Source organism: Ochlerotatus camptorhynchus, unplaced genomic scaffold, assembly GCF_037179485.1.
Source record: "Ochlerotatus camptorhynchus isolate MF236.1 unplaced genomic scaffold, CSIRO-AGI_Acam_v1.1 ptg000062l, whole genome shotgun sequence".
Taxonomy (NCBI): domain Eukaryota; kingdom Metazoa; phylum Arthropoda; class Insecta; order Diptera; family Culicidae; genus Ochlerotatus; species Ochlerotatus camptorhynchus.
This window is the reverse complement of record NW_027040552.1, coordinates 6,815,148-6,821,360: the sequence shown is the minus strand read 5'-3', so window position 1 is coordinate 6,821,360 and position 6,213 is coordinate 6,815,148.

Genomic DNA, 6,213 nt, shown 5'->3' with positions numbered 1-6,213 from the left:
GCAATGATGTAGAGTGAGCGGCGTCCAGATTTCACACGAACTGAAACTTGTTCGAGTTGCTCACAATTTATCGGCGAAGTAGGTTCACAGACTATATGCCTTTTGACCGCGATCAGCACTCCGCCTCCCCGTGGTCAATGTGTTACGGTCGCATCCAACTGTCGCGAGAAGGCTGTACTATTTGGAAGCCTGGTTCAGACTTTCTGGGAAGTTTTAAGCGCAAGCGTAAGTTCGGTAAATAAGCGTAAGTTCCGATACATACAAAATAGTTCCATGAAATTCAGGAAAATTTCGAGAAGCCTAAAATAGTTCCGAGAATTTCTATGTAGTTCAGAGACCTCCTAAAAACTTAAGAAAACTTATTTGAACATTTGGGAACTTCAAAGAACTCCAGAGATCATCTGGAATGTTTAAAGGATGTTTGCAAGTGTTCCATTTATTTCAGGGCAGTGCCAAGAACTTCAGGAGAATTCAGAGAACTTTAGGATGCTCCGAAATCGACAAGTCAATATAAAGACAGTTCAATAAACTTCAAGGAACTTTACATAAGATCCGGGACACTCAGGAAACATATGAAGTTCCGAGAGTTTAATTAACAATTTGGGAAGAAACATGAACATCACGAAATAAGGAGCAGATTTGAAGGGAATTCCACGATTTTCATGGTAGTTTCAAGAAAACATAGCAGGAACCTCTGGAAAGATAGATTTCTGATTTTAAGGAAGTTTTATTTTGTTCAAGCATTAAATTCAAGGATGTTCCAAGCACTTCAAGGATGATCAGAGAATTTCAAAGCAGTTCCATTAATTTATGGAAAATTGCAGGAAGTTTCATTGAGTTCCAAGGAATTATGAGATATTTCGAAAGTTAAGGTAACTTCATGGATTTTCAGAAAAGTTCAAGCAAAAAATTTTTAGGTGAAGATTTCAAAACTTAAGGAGAATTACTAGAACTGAACGGAGTATCAAGAAATTTTAAAACAATTCAATTAGCTTCAGGGACGATCAGAGATGCTTGGGACAGTTTCATTCATTTCTGAGAAATAACAAAAAAAAAATCAAAGAAGTTTCAAAAACTTCATGGAGATTGTTAAGACGTTCCTAGAATCCCAGAAAAATTGTGGGAACTTCAAATATGACTCATGATCGTTAGGGACATTGAGGGAACTTTAGGGAATCTTAGAGGAGTTAAGGGCAATTTCAAGATTTCAACGGAAGTACCAAGGTCATCAGAGATTTTTTTTCGGTAGTGTAGCGTACCGATTAAACTGCAAATGTTTGGAACAAACTAGGAACTTTCGAACAACTCGACAGAGCGAGCAAAGACCGAACTGTACTGCTTGACGTTCAAGCAGAGAATGAAAAGATGATGAGCAGAGGCTGGAGAGCTGCGCTGATTTAAATCTTTTGCCTTCTGCGAGTTTAGTTAGCCCATATTTATACCAAAAGAATGTTCCCTATTTTACACAGCACTGCTAGCTGTCTCGGGATTTGCCCTCACAAAGCAATGCACTATGGGCAAAAATGGGTCCAAAATTACCCAAAATTCAATATCTCAACAGCACGCTAAATTCTGGCCATGAAAAACAACTTTTCCGAAGGGAAATCGTCCGATGAATCGATTGCACGTAGTCCTTTAGACCGGAGAGCCTTGTAGGTATGTGTTTTGGACCATTTTACCCCATTTTTCCCTACTTTTTGGAGGAAATGGTTTTTCACAGCTCTATTTTTCGTAAAACATAAGCACTTTATGCATGGTTTTAGAATACTATGTCTTTAAACAACAGTTCATGAGATATTAGGGGAATATGGGGTATACTTTATAGGGGAGTAAGGGGTAAAAGTGAAAATACAATCAATGTTTTTTAATACAAAATCCATTTTTTCTAATATCATAATATTTTTTCTGAAAAATACTTTTAATTAACTTTCATTTGGTATTTTGAATTCCGTCATCGGCCAAACAGTTCAAAAGTTATAAATTTTTGAAAAAAATCAAAAAGAAATTTTTTTTTGCCGCTTTAATATATAAATAGTCACTTAAATGACAAAATAAAAAATACGGGTCTAATATGTTGCGATAAGGAACAAAACTACCAATTTTTACCAAATTCTGAGAACCACTATAGGCTCTTTTCATGCACAATCAATGTAGAGTGCGCTAGCCGATTTTGAGAGGAAATGTCATCCAATCCATTTGTTTACATCATAATGACGATTTTCAAAACTCAAAATAATGTACATTTTATTGCACAACTTGCAAATTTCCATTGGGAGTGGTCTTATTTTACGATTATCTACAGATCTGAACTGATTTACTGCTGAAATAACCACAAATTAAAAATCCGGAAGATCATAACCGCTGAGACAATTTCATAAATCTTATTTTTTCTTATCAAAAAATATATGGAAGCACCAGCCGGATCACTGCAACCCCGATACAGAAAACAAAATATTCCACGATGATGATGATTTCAAGCACCTGCGGTGGATAAATTAATAAGGAAAGGTGAAAATATTTTCCTCTTCCTATGCTTCACGGTGAAAATTTCCACCCTCATCACTCTTTTTATGGTTCCCCTATTCACCGCCAGAAGCCGAAACAATCGCTTAGTTTCTATTGAATTCGCCTATATCGTTTTGCTGTATACAGGCAAAAAAAGTGAAAACTGTTTTAAAACAGATAGCAGCAAATCAAAACTTAGTTAACCCCAATTAACCTTAAAATTTTGAAAAAAAATCTTTTTATTGCAGGCAACCTTTGGGGTCATTCAAACAATCGCATCGTTCAACATATTTATGAATTAAAATAAATTTAACGAGAGTTCACTTTTACCCCTTACTCCCCTATAAAGTGTACCCCGTATTCCCTTAATATCTCATGAACTGTTGTTTATAGGCATAGTATTCTAAAACCATGTATAAAGTGCTTATGTTTTACGAAAAATAGAGCTATGAAAAAACATTTCCTCCAAAAAGTAGGGGAAAATGTGGTTAAATGGTCCAAAACACATACCTACAAGGCTCTCCGGTTTATGGGATCACGTGCAATCGATTCCCCGGACGATTTCTCTTCGGAAAAGTTGTTTTTCATGGCCGGAATTCAGCGTGCTGTTGAGATATTGAATTAAGGGTAATTTTGGACCCTTTTTTGCCCATAGTGCAATGATAGTAAGATTTTATTCACATTCACGCTAATTTGGTTTTACTCAAATTACGCGTTTCATAAATGACTTAATTGTCTTTTTTTAAATCATTATTATTTCACACCAACTATACACTATACACCACAAATCCTATTCAAGGTTGCATTGGAATTCTACTCAGAATTATCTCCAAAACAAGAGCTCTAGGACATTGACAAAAACGATACAAGGGTTAAATTTTGTGATCATTGACAAGAATAAAAATTTAAACTCATCATGTACATGAACTTGGTGAAATTTTAGAGATGTGAATTCAAATTTAATTTAAACCAATCAGTAGATTAACTATACACCACAGGGATCAGTGACTTTACGGCACGGAAAAAAAAACTCACTTTATTACCAACCGCATCCGGGAGCTACGAGGTGAACGATACAAGAAAATCATGAACTTCCTTAAGCGAAAAAATCCGGTAATTCTGTTCACCGACGAGAGCATGTTTACCGTAGATCCCGTATCAAATTCCAGAACCGACCGGTATATTAGTTCTCTTCCGGTAAAAGACGTGGCCGGCGAGCACATGAACGTGTATCTCACCAAGCATCCTGCTAGCGTTATGGTGTTTGAATTGGTGGCTTCCGATGGCAAAAAAAAATGGACCCGGTGTTCATTCCAGAAGGTGACAAGGTCAACACGGAGGTCTACACCGGGATTTTAAGTAAGTACATATGTTCTTCCGTGGATCAAAGAACAGTACGGTCCGAAGCCAAATGTTGTATTTCAACAAGATGAGACTCCGTGCCACACCTCGAACCGCACTCAGAAGTGGTTGCAGGAACATCTTCCGTTCTAGGCGAAGGATATGTGGCTGCCATCCAGCCCCGATTTTAATCCGCTGGATTACTCAATATGGAGCGTCATGAAGGCCAAGGCCTGCGGTAAACGCCACCTGAGTACAGCAAGCCTCAGACAAACATTGACCCGTACCTGGAGAGAAATGGATCCAGACTACATTATTAGAACCTGCCGTGCATTCCGGAAGCGTGTGGAAGCCGTAGTTGCAGCAAGTGGAAACTCGATCAATGATTCACATAGTTTAAGACTCTGAGAAACATCCCCCTTTTGATTAAATAAAAAAAAACTCGAAAACGAAATTTTTGGATTTTTTTTTTTAATTTTGACATTGCTCATTGTTGCAAACATTATCACGCATACGGTACAGTTTTTGCATGGTTTGTTGAAGACGACGTTTGTACGATGGCCTTTTGGAACACCCAAGCAACACGCAAGTACTATAACAGTTTATAAAACCTTTGTATGACTGGTTTTGGTTGTATAGAAGTTTACTCAACATAATTAAATGAAGATGTGTTGCTTGGGCAGAATCTTTAACCATGCTGAACATGCATTTGACTGTTTGTATGTTGTAATTGACCGTTTTCACGTTGGTGTTGTCCTTTTGCAGCAACTTTTCGATCTTGTGGGGTAAAGGCTAACTGACAGTAAATTGATACACCCCTCGCGCACCGCTAGCACGCCTCTAGTGTTGGGAATCGAAAATCTTTGACAGTGGTTTGTTTACACTTCTACATAGAACAACTGGTGCAAGTTTGATCAAAGTAGTCGATCGCATTCGGAAATAACGTCAAATCGAACTCGAAAGAAGAAAAAACTATTGTGCGCAAACACCTGGAAAATCCGGAGTGGTCCGGTTCCAAGCTGGCTAAAGTGCTGAAGATGCCGCAAAAAACAATTTGTCAAGTGCTCAAAACCTACAAGGAACAATAGTTTGTCTAATGCTCAAAACCTACAATGAAACCATGAGTGTGGAAAGAAATCAGCGGACCTACGAAAAAACTGGAACCAGGGATCGTCAGCTGCGCAGCAAGGTGTTGAAGTGCGTTACAGCCACCCTTGCCAGGGAAGGATACAAGTCGAACAAAGCCAGTAAACATCCGAACCGGCACATGAAGCCGAATTCCGTGGCCAAAAAGCGTGCAAGGCTCTTGTACGACCGTGTTTTGACGAAACACAAGGGCTACACTTTGATCGATGACAAAACATACGTCAAACTCGATTTTAAGCAGCTTCCCGGACAAAAGTTTTACATCGCGACTGGACGTGGGGATGTGCCGGAAAGATTCAAGTTCATGTTTGCTGACAAGTTCGCGAAAAAGGCCATGATTTGGCAAGCGATTTGCAGTTGTGGCCTGAAAACGGAACCATTCGTCACATCCTCGACGATGACATCCCAATTTTCATCGAAGAATGCCTGAAAAAGTGTGTATTGCCATTCCTCCGCAAGCATAGGGGCAAAGTCATCTTTTGTCCCGATTTGGCCAGCCACCACTACTCCAAGTGATTCTGGAGTGGTATGCTGCCAACAAGATCGATTTTGTCCCCAAGCTCCGAATTGCCCGGAATTTCGACCAATCGAAAAATACAGGGCAATTTCAAGTCAGTGACTTCAACAAAGCAGCGGGGCAGTCAAGGATACCCAGCAAATGCGGGTAAAATGGAAGAAATGCACTGATTTCGTGTCCGTTTCCACTGTGCGGGCGCTTATGGGCTCCTTCAAGAGGAAGGTTCGAGGTTTCGTTCGAACTGGAGGAATGTAACCATCTAATGCTGTAACTTTGAAGTGTTAATCAAGGTACTGTAAAGCAACCATTAATCGACTTTTTAAACTTATTAAATAACGAATTACAGGTCTTTTTGTGCGTACCAATTTAATTTTAGTCAGCCTTTAAGCACGGAATGTATGCTAGCAATCGGTAGGTAAGGGAGAACAGCCCATAATGCACCCCTGGGGTAAAATGCCCACTTTTAGAAAAACAGCGATAACTTTTCCTCAGATGCATTTTCCGGATAACGGTTTGTGATTGTTTTCAACTGGAGGTTTCACAAATAATTCTTGATCATAAAATCATGTATTGACCTACTGATTCCTTAAAAAAAATGCATTTTGTGCAAAACAGGACACAGTTGTTAAAATCATCGACTGTAAATTAAGCTTTTAACATCATATATCACAAAAAAAAATCAACAAATTTTCGTTTCGTATAAT